The following is a 16,590-nucleotide window of genomic DNA, read 5'->3' as shown; positions in this document are numbered from 1 at the left end:
TTAAAAGGTACTATGCTGTTCTGTGTTTGGGCAAATAGGATTCAGGCCGCCCTGACCTCATAGTCCCCTGAAGGCTGCCAGGAAGTTTGCAAAGTCTGTCCAACACTCAGAGAGAGCGTGCATGGCAGAGCCAACAGGAAACTCAAAAGAGCAGCACAGAGAACTGATGCCCATAAAGGGGAGAGCTCTGGGTTTGGCAAGGGTGTTGGGTTAACGTATGCCTTGTGGTCATTCTTGACACCTCCAGGGAGAGCCGGGAGAGTTGTTTAGGAAAGGGGAAACAAACAAACAAAAAAAATCCTTTATTCTTACTCAAACTTCTTTCAGACACAATACTCTATTTTTGCTATTTATGGAGCCAGGTCTTCATGCCTGTAGAATGTCACCACTCCCAGTAACCTTTTCACTCATATAAAAACAAGTGGAGAGAGAGAGGGAGAGACATTAGTATTTGAGCTTCCCCCAGGCTGGGGCTCAAACCTGGGCTATATGTATATAGCAAGGCAAATACCTTTCCTGTGAGCTACACTTTGGCACCTTAATACCTTTTCATATACATGATTTTTATTACTAGTGATTCAACCGTAGTTTATAAAGTTAAAAGATTTCAGGGGCAAAGTTACATCCCCAACTTTGTGTGTGTGCAGCTCATCACACTCACTACTTAAGTCTCTGTGCCTTCTCTTTTCCCTCTGAAAACTAGCAGTTTTCACAAACTCTGCAAAAGTCTAGGAGACAGTGCGGTTACTTTTCTTTACAAGTCCCTTTGTCTTAGTTGTCTTTATTCCACATCTGAGCAAAACAACCAGGTAGTTGTTTTCCATTTCTTATTTCACTTAACACATTCACCTCTATTCTGTCCATCCATTTTTGTCCCAAATGATAAAAATCAAATCTTGTGTGATTGCAGAGTAGTATTTCACTCTATATACATTCCATAACTTCTTTTTTTATCCAGACATATATTGGTGGGCATGTAGGATGCTTCTAAATTTTGGTTATTATTAATAGTATAGCTAAAAGCATAAGCATGCACATATCCATTTGAGTGAGTACTTTTGTGATCTTTGGATATATGCCTAGGAGTGGTATTTATGGAGCATAAGGCATTTCCATTTTTTAATTGTTTATGGAGTTTTCATACTGTTGCCCACAGGTGGTCCCTTAATATTTAAAATAAACTAATGCTTCTACTATTTATTCAGGCATTAATATGCCATTGAAAGTCAAATGCTGACAGTTGCATGCTGTGTGTTGCTTGTGAACATGCATTCTTTTTTTTTTAAATTGATTTAATAATGATCAACAGACCATAGGATAAGAGGGGTAGAATATCACACACTTCCCATCACCAGAGTTCTGTATCCCATCCCCTCCATTGGAAGCTTTCCTATTCTTTATCCCTCTGGGAGCCTGGACCCAGGATTATTATGAGGTGCAGGAGGTGGAAGGTCTGTAATTGCTTCTCCACTGGGTTAGCATGCATTCTCTTTATTTATTTTTAATAAGAATCTAACACAGAATCTAACAGATAGTCACTTAATCAATGATGACTCAGTACTTAGGTATGTGTCTTAATCTCATTTTTAATTCCTTATTAGAAGGGGCCCAGTGGTGGTGCACCTCGTTGAGCACACGTATTAATTCCTTATTAGAATAATTGAGTGAGGCATTAAAATTGAAAAAGGAAAACGGGAATAACCATGTGTATTAATCCAAGTTCATACTTCAATTAACTTTATAGATATTATCATCTTTAAGGAAAGGAAAATGAGGGGGCCAAGGGGTGACTCACCTGGAAGAGCACATACTTTATCATGTGGGAGGACCCAACTTCAAGTCTCCAACACCACATAAGAGGTACTGTCATTTCTGTCCTCCTTCTCTCTTTGTCTCTGTCTCTTTCTCTCTGTCCCTCTTAGTTTAAAAAGGAAGAAGAAAAAAGAATATCAAAGAGCTGTGGAATCTCACAGATGTAAAGTTCTAGCAAGTCAAAAAGTAAACAACACACACACACACACACACACACACACACACACACACACACACACCCTTAGGTATCTTTTAGTTTCAGACATCTCATGATGTCTGAAAAACTCTTAGCACCCCACCTTCAATACTTTGCTCATAAGTTTCACATAGTTTCTCTCTACACGAACCCATATAGGTTAACAAGTCACTCTTAAAAATCTTCATAACTTTTTGGTAAGCCTCACCTCATCACTAAAATCACTTTCATCACTAATCACTTTAATCCTCTAGTGGAAAGCTATGGGCCTGAATCACAGGCACTGCAGGTGTTTTTTATATTTTCTTTGCTACCAGGGTTATTGCTGGGGTTTGGGGCCTGCATAATGAATGCACCATTCCTGTGTCCATTTTCCTTTTTTTATTTTTTTGTTTTTAGATAGGATGGGAAAGGAAGGGAGGTGAGGGGGAGAGGGAGAGGAAGTGGAAAAAGATAGGGAGAGAAAGAGACCTGTAGATCTCCTTCACCTTTTGTGAAGCTTCCCTCCTACAGGTGATAGTAGGGGTTCAAACCTGAGTCCTTGCTCATAGTAATGTTTGTGCTCAATTAGGTGTAGTCTTTTTTTTTTTTAAAGTTTTTATTTATAAAATGGAAATATCAACAAGGCTATAGGTTAAGAGAGGTACAATTCCACACAATTCCTACCACCAGAACTCCATATCCCATCCATTCCCTGAGAGCTTTCCTATTCTTTAACCCTCGGGGAGCATGGGCCCAGGGACATTATGGGGTGCAGAAGGTGGAAGGTCTGGCTTCCCCACTAAACATGGGCATTGACAGGTTGATCCATACTCCCAGCCTCTCTCTCTTTCCCTAGTGAGGCAGGGATCTGGGGAGGTGGGGCTTCAGGACACTAGGTATATTCTTAAGAGTAAGAGGTGGGGTTGTTTTGTAGCATACAGTCACAGCTCTGAGGCTGGCCAATACTCTTGGGTTGCATACATTCTTGCTGCTAATTTCTGGCCCATTGAAAAAGAGTTGCCATAGTGTAAGAAGTCAGGGTATGCTTACTAGACAAAACTTATTTCATATCCTGGTTCTGTCCCATACTATGCTCTGTGACTCTAAATAAACTACTTAACTTGGCAGAGCCTGTCTTTACTGACCTAGAAGATAATAGCAATTCATGCTTCACAATTATTGAGAAGGTTAACTGAGATGGTGAGGATAAGGTCTTGTCAAATACTAGGTGCACATAACTAGTAGCTATTGTATCTTTACTTGATTCTTGGGCTTCCTTGACTTCCTAGGAGTAAGTTTAGGTTGAGTGATACTGAAGATGAGGTGTTTGTGAGGATAGTTAGTCCACAGGAGGCTTGAAGGACAGCCCATCACTGTGAAACCCAGGGATTTGATCTGCTGTGAGGGGAAACCTTTCTGGAGCTCTATGACAGTCATAAACACACAATCTCCCAAAGGGGGTGCTGAATCTTTTACTTTTTGCCTTCTTTTACTTCTGTTCAGTTCTGGCTTATCATAGTGTGGAGGATTGAACTTGGGACTGAGAAGTCTCAAACTTGAAAGTTCTTTTGCATAATCATTAAGCTGTCTCCTCTGCCCTCTTTATTTACTTAGTACGTTTACTAGCGTGATCAATTATCATGCTTATTGTCTGCCTCCTCTCATTAGAGCTAAAAAGCTGAGTCTGCAGTAATAGCCAGGTACAGTGTACTTACCTCTGCTTCTCACAGAGGCCCCTGATACATTTTTCAGTATATGAAATAACATCAACCCTGCATTGTCACTGAATGAATCACTTCACCCTATGGTCCCAAATCAACTGAGCATAATAGGGAAGGGATGTGGAGGGTGGGAACAGTTTTCTGAGCATGGACAGAGGATTTCATGATTTAAAAAGTCATGGTGATGAGGAGAACCTGGTGACCCAGTTTTGATAGGCAGAAAGGGCCAGCCAGTTCAGATTGACTGGGTGAAAATGGAATTCTTGAGTAACAGAGACCTTAAACTAGTGACATGTCAACATATAAATATGGCTTCATCCAGGTGATGAGACTTCACCCAGGTGTGGCTCACAATGCTTGTTTTTAGCCCCTCTTGTAGAATTCCATAGAGTAAAGTGTGTAGATTTTAGGACAGACTTACATTCAAATCCGGCTCCCTTCTTTGGCTGACGGTTAAACCACGGAAAACCACGCATTTGTGATTCAGCACCCTCACAGAAAGACAGGTAATAATATTCAACCCCTGGACTATGTAAAGCACCTAGTAAAGTGCTTGACACACAGCAGCATGAAAGACAAGTGAAGTCCCCAATCAGCAACCTGGATTTCCTTAGCAGTTTCTTGGTTTTGTGTTAGAACAATAATACCTGTTTATTATCTGCCACTATTTCTGTCAGTTCAGAATTCAGAAGCAGCTCAGCTGAGTGGTTCTGATGAAGCTTCTGAAGAGTCTGCAATCTGAGGAGGACTAGAGCATCTCAATATTCAATACACCAAGAGTCTGGTGGCTGAGCTGGTAAGTCCGGAAGAGCTGGGACTGGAACATCAGGTGCCTCTTCCTGTCTTCTTGTCTCTCTGTATGACTCCATAGCATAACTAGACATGTTTCACCTTGACTCAAGGCTTGTAATCCAGTCTCCCAGAATGTAAGCCAAAAGGAAGCTGCTTACTTTTTACCTAACTTTAGATGTGTAGCGGCAATGATTTCACTCATAGATGGAACTTAAGAAATAAGGAAAGGGAAAACACAAAGCAAAACTCTGACTGGATGAAGTGTATTACATCAAAGCAAAGGACTTTGGGGAAAGAAGGGAAGGATTGGGTGTCCTGGTGCATGATGATAGAAAATAACAAGTTGGGGGAAAGAGTATTTTGAAGTCACCTATGACAGGAATATGAGAAATTGTACCTATGTGCCAACAAGCATACCACCAATATAAACCATTAATCTCCCTGCCCCTCTAAAAAAAAAGTGATTTTAAAAAAGAAAGAAAGAAATGTAGAGATACTCTGCTGTATTGTATTGAAAAGAGGCACCCCCAATTCTTTTCCAATCTTTTTCTTCCTCTAGTTACTTTCTCACCTCATCACTAGAACCACATGCAAGCACTTACAGCACTTGAGGGCTGTACTATTTGATTGTGAAAAATATTACAGAGTGATCTGTGGCTTTTATTCTGTGATTATATCAAGGGTGCTTCTATACTAAACACAATGAAAGTTGAAGGATTAATTTCACTTATTCCCCAGTCCAAATGGTAATGCTATTTGGGGGAATGGGGCCAAGGACCTTTTCTTCTTTCTGTCCTCCAGCATTAAATTTCATAGTCAGACACACAAAACTGGCATGTACTTTGCAGATCGCCCAGGATAGAGTTGAATCAGTGGCTGCTTCCTCAATATTCTGTATCCTTCCTAGCAAACTCTCTTCAAATGCAGCCACTCTACACATTGTAAGCATTATGAATCTATCTAAATTCTGAAAATATAGTACGCTTTGACCCAGTTTCATTATTATCAGGTTTTTATGTGCTTTGCCTTTTAGCAGAAATCAAAATTTTTTGAAGAGATATAATACCCTTCAATTGTCACAGTATTATTTATGTTATGACAGTAGCAGGGAATATAAATTTCTCCCCTAACTTCCTCCTTTTTTATTTATAATTTTTTTTATTTATAAAAAGAAAACATTGACAAAACCTTAGGATAAGAGGGGTACAACTCCACACAATTCCCACCACCAGATGAAGAGTTGGGGGGCAGGATCTCTATTTAATAGATAGCTAGTAGTCATATTTTAGTTATATTCCAAAGGGCCTGTGGCTATACTAGTATTTTTTTCCCTGAGCCTGAAATCTGAGATGTAGCTGGATCCAAGTTATTGTCTGGGGAGACGCTGTCATGGCTGGAAAAGGAACAGAAAGCTGTATCAGGGAAGAGAGTAGCTCCCTAATATGAGAAAGGGTTATAAATATTGTTGACTGTAAGCCCCATCGATTTGATGTGGTCTGGGGCCCATATTCAGCTTAGGAGCCTATGTGACCTTTAACTTCCTCCTGTGTGTGTGTGTGTGTGTGTGTGTGTGTGTGTGTGTGTGTGTGTGTGTGTGTGTGTGACAGATCCCAAAGTCTTTTGGTTATTGCATCATGGTCTAGGTAAAAGATGATATTTCCTGCCAGGTGCCAGATACCATGGCTACCATCATGCCAACTGGACTTCCCAGGCCAGACAACCCCACCAATGTGTTCTGGAGTCCAGTTCCCTGCCCCAATAGGGAAAGAGAAAGACAGGTTGGGAGTATGGATTAATCTGTCAATGCCTATGTTCAGCAGGGAAGCAATTACAGAAACCAGACCTTCCCCCTTCTGTATCCCACAATGATCTTGGGTCCATACTCCCAGAGGGTTAAAGAATAGAAAAGCTATCAAGGGAGTGAAATTGGGGCAGCTTGGAACATTCCTACTTATGACCACAATATGTGAGCTCAGATAAACAGGGATACAGAGGTTACATATGCGTCTAAACTGAATATGGGCCCCAGATCAAATCGATGGGGGTTATAGTCAACAATATTTATATACCTTCCCCATATTTGAGAGCTACTCTCTTTCCTGTGCCAGCTTTCTAGCCCTTTTTCCAGCCATGCCATCATCTCCCCAGACTATAACTTGGGTCCACCTGTATATCAGAAGTCAGGCTCAGGAAACAACTAGTATAGTCATGGGCCCTTGAGAATATAACAAAAATAGGCCTACTAGCTCTCTACAAAACAGAGACACCAAATCTTCATCTGTAATATTCCAGCCTTTAGGTTCATAGTTAGTCAATAATTTGTTTGGTTTTATTTGTTAACTCTTTTTCAGCCACCAGGTTCCAAATGCTACCATAATGCCAATTGGACTTCCTTGGGCAGACGACCCCACCAATGTGTCCAGGAGCCCTGCTTCCCCAGAGCCCTGCCCCACTAGGAAAAGAGACAGACAGGCTGAGAGTATGGCTTGACCTGCCAACACCCATGTTCAGCGGGGAAGCAATTACAGAAGCCAGACCTTCCACCTTCTGCACCCCATAATAATCCTGGGTCCATACTACCAGAGGGATAAAGAATAGGAAAGCTATTGAGGGAGGGGATAAGATACAGAGTTCCGGTGGTGGAAGTTATGTGGAGTTGTGCCCCTCTTATCCTATGGTCTTGTCAGTGTTTCTTTTTTATAAATAAAAATTAAAAAAATAATTCTGTGTTTATTCTAATATACATCACATATTTAATGAATGGCAAACTTTGATCCTTTTACTGAGGCATACCTTCCATAGCATTATATTCCTCAAGAAATACTTGCTGAATTGATGCATTGTTAGGAGTTATGTAGTTTCCAGGTTTGACAGGGTTAAAAGATGGTGATCTCTACTGTGAAGCTGCCTGGACTGGTGTGGTGAAAGGGAGAACAAAGCACCACTATTCTATTCCTAGATGTCTGTTCCTCTTCTGTTTATCCTCTTCTCTCCTACTCCTCCTAGGTTGTCAACACTCAGTCTTGGGAAGGCTCTTAGTAAAAGACAGGGAAACCTCACCGAGCAGGTTTGGCCACAAGCAAGATTATGTTTAAAAAATGCACTCTAGATTACAAAAACATTTGAATTAACTTTATAAACAATGTTTCTTGAAGGTTTTTTTTCCCCCCAAATCCATGATAGCTAAGTCCCAAATATAAAACTTGAAAGATGGGGACAATCTAAGGGATTTGCACACATTTACCTGTGGTGATCTTACCTGTGGTAGGCAAAGAATACTAAAAATGTACAAATATTTCATCAGATCAAGAAGTATGTGATTGGGGGCCAGGTGGTGGTACACCTGGCTGAGCGCATATGTTACAATGAGCAAGGACCCAGGTTCAAGTCCCTGGTCTCCATCTGTAAGATGAAAGCTTCGTGAGTGGTGAAGCAGGGCTGCAGGTGTTTCTCTGGCTCTCTGCTTCTCTATCTCCCTAGTTCTCTTATTTCTGGCGGTCTCTATTCAATAAATAAACAAGTAAATAAAGATAGTAAACAATTTTTAAAAAGAAATATGATATTTTAGGAATAAATAAAGATGAAAATTCTTTATATTTTTATGTAATGAAAGGGGCTTTGGACAGATCTACTACTTCAGCTGGGCTAAATGGAGTCCTTAGTTCATTCGTGATTGCAGGCAATCTCTAGAAATAATGAGTAGGCTGACAGGCAGTACTAGCAGAAGAAACAATACATTCAGAGTCTATTATCCTAGAATGACGAATAGCGTTCTGGTGTCCTTGATGAAGAAATCTGCATGTTCATTTTCTATAATGGGCCTCTACATCATTCATGAAAGAGAGTGAAGTATTAACTCTATCAGCTTTTCTTGCTTTCAATGTCTGTGGCCTTCTAATATTTCAAGTTGGAACCACTCTTCTCCATGAATTTCCTCTTGTCCTCAGTCACTGCTGAATCTAAAGGACACAAGGATAGGTGCTCAATACATAATCCAGGATTACAGCAGTTCCTTCCTACTTCCTCAGCTCTTGCATGAGTTCATCAGGAACAGGTTGTTCTTAGTTCATTTTGTTCCCCTCTACGGTCCTACCTTCTCTTCCTTTCTAAGTGACGCCTACATTTATTACCACTTTCAAATAATCCTCCTATTTTCTCCTTCTCTCTATGGGTCCTGATGAAATTGGGGTTCAGAATTCTTTAGTCATCTTTCCCTAATATTTCTCCCCCTCTGGGAGTATGGGTTGCAGAAGGTGGAATGCAGAAGGTGGGGGTGCAGGAGCAGAAGGTGGGGTGAACATGATAACCATACTCATCTTGTGATTTCACATGGTTTTCTTTTTTAATATATATACTGCTATCAATTACTTGGTTTCTTTTATTTCTGGCACTCAATACATCCCTGCCTAAGGAGAGTGAGTTTTGTTTGATTAATGGCTTGCTTCACTAGTGATTGTGGTTAAGCACATGCCTATTTTCTTCATTCACTAAAATAATTCATTTTGTTGGTTGTAAACTTCTCTCCATTTAGAGATTGAGGATAACCACCACCAACTCTGTACTGCACCTAGATAATTACTAAATACTCCTTAATTATTTACTAAGGACCCCCATAGCCAAATAATTGAAATAATAAATAACACAAGCTAGGAAAAATATAAATTTGGAGGGAGTCAGACAGTAACACAGTGGGTTAAGCGCACATGGAGACAAGCACAAGGACCGGCAGAAGGATCCTGGTTCGAGCCCCCGGCTCCCCATCTGCAGGGGAGTAGCTTCACAGGTAGTGAAGCAGGTCTGCAGGTGTCTGTCTTTCCTCCTTTCTGTCTTCGCCTCCTTTCTCCATTTCTCTCTGTCCTATCTAACAACGACATCAGTAACAACAACAATAATAACTACAAAAATGAAAAACAAGGGCAATAAAAATAAATAAATAAAATTATATATATATATATATATATATATATATATATATATATATATATATGGACAAGAGCACGCATCCTTAGTTTCACTGGGTGATACAGCTCCATGGCCAGATCAAAACATTCATATTTGCTGGTCCTGTAACTTTCACTGGAACCAAGACACCAAACAAATGAAATAAAATGACCGAATTTCATCTTTTGCACAATATTGTTTTTCTAGAACAAAAATTTGCCTTTGTTAATAGTAAGAGTCACACCTTGGTCATAGACATACTCCTAAACAAACCAGTGTTAAGGAAGTGCCAAACTGAACAATGAGCTACCTTTTGTAGCAACTTTTCTCTCTCTATTTCTACTGTTCCACTTAAGGACACCTTTTCCTCTAGCTCTATCAGTTGAGATATGTTAAAGTAATATCATAGTCAACATTTTTTCTACCTATTAGTTCTGAATGCTATCTTTCCTTTTTGTGCTTTGTGCCATGTGTGTTTAACCTGCTGCGCTACCACGTGGCCCCCACTTTCACTGAACATTGAGAGTACAAAAATGAGTAAGACAAGAAATCTTCTTCCTCACTTGGTATATAGTTGATGGGAATGAAATATTGCAGCCCCTATGGAAAAACAGTATAAAGAGTCCTTAAACAAATAAATATGAAAATACCTTTATGATTCAGCAATACTACTCATAGACATACATTCAAATGACATGAAGACACTAATTTGGAAGGATATATGCATCCTTATATTTATATCAGCATTATTCACAAAAGCCAGGGTATGAAAACAGCATAATTGCCCAATGATGGATAACTGGATAAAGAAATTATAGGATAAGGATTAGGGAGAAGCACTTAGGGGAGGCTGGGGACCCAAGTTCCTGTGGTAGAACAAGATAATGATTTGTTTGAAGGTGAAGATACTGATATCCATCTTGGGGAAATATTGAAGTGTACCCTGGTGACAAAAAGCTTGTAAATTCCTCCTCAGTTAAGTGATACTAGAGTTGGGAATGAACAAATGAATGATTGATGAAAAAGGAAGTTAGAGGATATAGATTCATTCAGTAGATTATTATTCTACAGTTTCAAAGGATGAGATTGTATTGTTTGAGACAAATGGACAGAACTAGAAACAGTTATGCTTAGTGAAATAAGAAAAGAAGTGTAAGCCAACTATTAGATGATTTCACTCATGTGGAATCTAAAAACAAAAGCAAATTAACTTGAAAAAATAGTAGCTTAACTGTCTCTTATATTATATGACAACTGTGGTAGCAATGGGATGGGGGTGTGTGGAAGCAGAGGACGTTGTGGTGGATGTGGTGACATATACACACCATGGGATGAAACAGTACCTCTGAAATATTATGTTTTTATAAAACACTGCTAAGTAACTAATAACAAAAAAATGAGTAAATGAAGAAATAAATCACCTTCAAAACTTTATAGCCCCCTAAAGCAGATGAACAGAAGAACATTTAATTGTAATAAAATGTGGAGTGTGTCATGGTTGAGTTATACACATGAGAACAGAGAAGTCTCTTAGCACAGTCTGAAGCACAAAGGTATTCAGGGTGAAAGTGATGGTTAAGCTGTACACAGAAAGCTGATTCATATTTGAACAGAAACCGGAAGCTAGAAAATTCTGGTATCAGGGGGCCAGGTGGTTATGCACCTGGTTGAGGGTATATGTTACAATGCACAAGGACCTGTGTTCAGGCACCTGGTCCCCACCTGCAGGAAGAAAGCTTCACAGGTGGAGAAACAGTGTTGCACATGGCTCTATGTCTCTCTCCTTCTTTATCTCCTTCTTCCGCTCAATTTCTGGCTGTCTTTATCAGATAGATAAGTAAAGAAAATAAAAAAATATTTAGAGAAACATACTGGTATCAGGCTAGCAGAAGTTGGAAAGATGTTAGAAGGTCAAGCTTAAAAGGGGGGATTCAAACATTTTTCTGCATTATTTATTCCTAGTAAAGTTTAAGTTCCATAAGTGTAGGAAACTGACCTATCTCATTTGCTGATGTATCCTCAGCACCTAAAGCAGTGTTTGCTACCTAAATGGTGCTAAATAAATATTTACAGAGTTGAATGAATACCTGGAAATAATGCCATCAGATAAACGTCTATAAACCACTTTGGCATCTGTGTAGAAGCTGGTAGGGAGACCAGTTCATGGGGTTAATGAAATCATTTGGGTAGGGAATGGGACCTCCACAGAAGAGCAAAGTGAGCAAGAGGAGACATGTTTGAGCCATGTTTACAATGAAAAACCAGCAGGTATTGGTGACTGAGTGTAGGCAGTGAAGCAAAGATTAAAATGATGACACCTGGTGAGAAAGAACACCCACGAGGGATAGACTAGAGGTTGAGAGGGAACAGAGGAAATACACAAGGTTAAGAATTGTTATAGCTTTCTACAAGTATTTCCAACATTGTCACGCATTTACTTATACCTGGCAAACAAGACAGTTTGTGTGTGTGTATTTTTCTTTTTTTTACTTTTTAAATTTCTTTATTGGGGGATTAACAGTTTACAGTTGATAGTAAAATACAGTAGTCTGTACATAAGTAACGTTTCCAAGTTTTCCACATAACAATTCAACCCCTACTCAGTCCTCCTCTGCCAACAGGTTCTGGGACCTGAACCTTCCCTCCCACCCCAGAGTCTTTTATATTGGTGTAATACACCAACTACAGTCCAAGTTCACAAGACAGTTTTTTTAAAATAAATATTTATTTTATTTTTTATTTTATTGAGAAAGAGATGCAAAGATGCACACACACACACACACACACACACACACACACACACACGAGAATGAGAGAGTGAAAATTCAACTGAGAAATTTTCAATGTATGTCCTTCCATTTGAGTTAAAGGAAACTGTGGAATACATAGTTAATTCCTATTTTAAATACTTGCACTTAAAAGACTGTGTTCTACTTTACTTTATTATCAAATCTGGGCTACACACATGACAAGTCATGAACTCAGCCAGGTAAGTTATCTCTTCAGCCATGTGATCAGTTTTTTTTCTTTCCACCAGAACACTATTCAGCTCTGGTTTATGTTGTTGCAGTGGATTGAACCTGGGACTTTAGAGCCTCAGACTTGAGAGTCTGTTTGCATAACTATTATGTTGTCTACCCTCTGCCCTAAATTTTTTTTTTAAGATTTTAAAAAATATTTAGTTATTCCCTTTTGTTGTCCTTGTTTTATTGCTATAGTTATTATTGTTGTTATTGGATAAGAAAGAAAAAATGGAGAGAGGAGGGTAAGACAGAGAGAGGGAGAGAAAGATAGACACCTGCAGACCTGCTTTAGCTTATGAAGTGACCCCCTTGAAGGTGGGGAGCCAGGGCTCAAACCCGGATCCTTATGCCGGTCCTTGAGCTTTGCGCCACGTGCGCTTAACCTGCTGCGCTAACGCTGGACTCATTCTGTGATCAGTTTCTCATAGGATTTGTTTTGCTTTTATCTTCTGTTCTGTTCAGCAGAAGGTAGTGTTTTTTTAGTGCCTTGTGGTTGTGAGACGGAAGAACATGTTTAGTTCTGCTGAACTCTTACACTGAGGGTGTAGCAAATGCTTTTGAAGGATTATAGAGAGTCTTCTAGAACTTCCCCCCTAGACTGGACTTAACCTTTGACCCCCCCAACTCTGCTCCTTTATCTTATGGAGGAGGCAACAACCCTAATTGGTTAGGTGTTGTCCTCGATTCTCTCATTCAGCTCCAAATTCCTCCCATTCTACTTATCACTCCGAAAATGATCTTTTTATCCAAAAACTTACTAGAGAGAGTCACACTTTTTAATTCTTTCCAGTTTTTTTTTTTTTTTTTTTTTGAAATGCCAGAGCTCTCCTCAATTTTGGCTTATAGTGGTACAGGGGACTGAACATGGGAATTCAGAGCCTCAGGCATGAGAATCTCTTTGCATAGCCATTATGCTATCTACCTTTCCCTTCTTTTCAGCTTACAAAGGATGATCTAAATAACCTAGTCCTTCCCCACCCCACACCCCAGAAGCCAGATGTTTTCTTAAACATTGTAATTGACAAAAGTGCACTGAGGTGTTTTTTTTATTTTTTATTTAAGAAAGGATTAATGAACAAAAACATAAGGTAGGAGGGGTACAACTCCACACAATTCCCACCACCCAATCTCCATAACCCACCCCCTCCCATGATAGCTTCCCCATTCTCTAGCCCTCTGGGAGCATGGACCCAGGGTCGTTGAGGGTTGCAGAAGGTAGAAGGTCTGGCTTCTGTAATTGCTTCCCCGCTGAACATGGGCGTTGACTGGTCGGTCCATACTCCCAGTCTGCCTCTCTCTTTCCCTAGTAGGGTGGGTCTCTGGGGAAGCAGAGCTCCAGGACACATTGGTGGGGTCTTCAATCCAGGGAAGCCTGGCCAGCATCCTGGTGGCATCTGGAACCTGGTGATTGAAAAGAGAGTTAACATACGAAGCCAAACAATTTGTTGAGCAATCATGGATCCCAAGCTTGGAATAGTGGAGAGGAAGTGTTAGGGAGGTACTCACTGCAAACTCTAATGTACTTCTGCTTTCAGGTATATATTTTGCAGTAGTTTATGGATACGTGTGAACATAAGCTCTCTCTCACAGAAACTTGTGTATATCTAGGTTATGGGACTTTGTTAGAAAGTGAACTACCTGAGATGAAATTAGAGTGTACTACAAAAGGAAAGGTCTCACCCGAGTAATGAAGCCGAAGGGTTGTCATTCCACATGTGAAGTCTCTGGACACAGTCTGAGGTGAAGCATGTTGAGGTGGCAATCGTTGCGTTGGTTAGGTTGTGATCAGCGGATGCAATATTATTTGGTTTGGATTGGGAGACGCATACGGGAAAGTGGGCCCTGTCCAAGGGTTCCAGGACTGGGGGAAGTAGGGCCTCTATAGTGGAGATGTGAGGTTCCTGCTGTCTTAGGGTTCAAAAAGACAATCGATAGTTAATGTTATCATCACATTATTTGGTAATTGGGTTAACTTTGAAAAGTCCTTTTGTTGTGGTTTGCTGTACAGTACCCAGTATCTTGTATATAGCTGTGCTATTGGATGCTTCTAATCTACTTGGTCTAGGCTTTTGAGAGAGTCCACATATCAAGCACTAAGGTTTTTAAGGGCTGGGGAGCAAACAATAAAAATGTAGATAGGTGGCCATTTGATTTTGCAAAAGGATAAAAAGTTTCTTACTAGTAGCAACATAAATAATTTCTGTTGGCATCACTGGTCTGTAACAATATATGATATTCCATCTACTGCTGCCTCCCTATCTAGACACCTGATACCCAACTGACAAAAGTGTTTTGAATAATCAAGGATGCAGATGGAGATACCTATTAGTATTTAATCATGTAACCTCAGGCTTCTGTTTTCTCAGGTCTGAAATGAGAAGTTTGAACTGTAAACTTTGAAATAAGAAAGTCATTTCAGAGTGAGCCAGGTGGTGGCGCACCTGGTTAAGCACACATATTACAGTGCATAAGGACACAGGTTCAAGCCCCTTGTTCTCTCCTGCAAGGGGAAAGCTTCACAAGTAGGGAAGCAGGGCTGCAGGTATCACTCTCTCTCTCTCTCTCTCTCTCTCTCTCTCTCCCTCTCTACCTCCCTTGCCCCTATCAGTTTCTCTCTGTCTCTATCCAGTAATAAATAAATATATATACTTTTAAAAAAAGGTCATTTCAGTTCAAAAAGTAATCTGCCTCCTTTCAGAGCTAATAATGTGGGCTGATACTATTTCAGCTCTTTTCCTCAGGCAAAGGAGGAAAAGACAGGTTTATCCAGTTGCTATTTTTTTCCCCTTTTTAATCCAAAGTGGGGGGAAAAAAAGCCATACCTTCCACCTTCTGCATCCCACAATGACCTTGGGTCCATATTCCCAGGGGGATAAAGAATAGGAAAGTTATCAGGGGAGGGGATGCGATATGAAGATCTGGTGGTAGGAATTGTGTGGAGTTGTACCCCTCTTATCCTATGGTTTTGTTAATGTCTCCTTTTTAAAATAAATTTAAAATTAAAAAAAAAAACCTCAGGGTTTGTACAAAACAAAAACGAAGAGTTTTTACTCTTTACAAATACAAAGCATGTACAAAATAAAAACAAAGCATTAAGTTCATACTGTGGAACAACCATCACCACTAACATTCTCCAGAAAATTTTCACATCCCAAAAACAAACCCCTGTACCTGTTAAATTCATTAAAAATGACCTCCCCTGCCCCCTCTTTGTCTACTCTCTCGGTAACATCTATGGTATTTCTGTCACTATGAATTCAGTACATACCTAAAGAGAAATGATGTACTGTTTGTGCTCTACACTTTCCAGGTCTTGGCATAATGTCTTTATCTTTTAATATGTTCATAGCTCAGCCATGCAGTATGCAGCAAAAGTCTGCCCTTTTTAATGCTAACAATCATTTAATTATATGTTTATGCCATAAACTATCCATTCATTTCTCAACAAATAGGAGAACTTTAAATAGCTTGTTAGAGGGGAAGCAATTACAGAAGCCAGACCTCCCACCTTCTGCAACCCACAATTACCCTGGGTCCATGCTCCCAAAGAGATAGAGAATGGGAAAGCTATTGGGGAGGGGATGGGATATGGAGATTGGGTGGCAGGAATTGTTTGGAGTTATAACCCCCACCCCATCCTATGATTTTGTTAATGTCTCCTTTCTTAAATAAATAAAAAAAAAATAGCTTGTTAGGTCCTATAGCTATGCAGTCGGGAATTAGCAAGTTTAGTAGAGTTCAGACACTAATTTCCACATAACCTTACCTATACCCATAGGCTCATCATAGCTGTGGATATTTAAGTTACCAAGTTATATAATTTTTCCAAGTGGAATCTATATTAATTCATGGTTAAAGAAATGAGAACTGCTTGCCTAAAGTCACTCAGTAGATACCAGATGCTATATCTTCCGGTCTTGCTTGTCTCTTGACAATTAAACATAAAACAAGAATGAATGGCCAAGAATGAACCTCATAAACTAATATGATTTCCAGTAGCACCTAGGATCTCAGATTACCAAAAATAGCATCTCCTCTCTGGTGGGAGGATGAACGTTTAGAAGCGTGTTCTTTCTACCTAGCCATGCTGGAATTCTTGGGGGCTGGGCAGCGGCGCATCCAG

General features: G+C 39.9%; 1 long non-coding RNA gene across 3 annotated transcripts in view; it reads right to left on the bottom strand.

The window, feature by feature from the left end:
* The window catches only part of LOC132535839 (uncharacterized), a 611,211-nt gene that overhangs the window by 508,737 nt on the left and 85,884 nt on the right, over window positions 1–16,590 (bottom strand). Inside the window, exon 5 of one of the 3 annotated variants that reach the window (XR_009547566.1) lies at window positions 13,705–13,868. The exons of the other annotated variants lie outside the window; for them this stretch is intronic. This is a non-coding gene — a long non-coding RNA (uncharacterized LOC132535839). Of the gene's footprint in view, window positions 1–13,704; window positions 13,869–16,590 lie in introns of those variants that run through there. 3 annotated transcript variants of the gene reach the window in all.

This window comes from Erinaceus europaeus, chromosome 2 (assembly GCF_950295315.1).
Source record: "Erinaceus europaeus chromosome 2, mEriEur2.1, whole genome shotgun sequence".
Classification (NCBI taxonomy): Eukaryota; Metazoa; Chordata; class Mammalia; order Eulipotyphla; family Erinaceidae; genus Erinaceus; species Erinaceus europaeus.
This window is presented reverse-complemented; position numbering and strand designations above follow the sequence as displayed.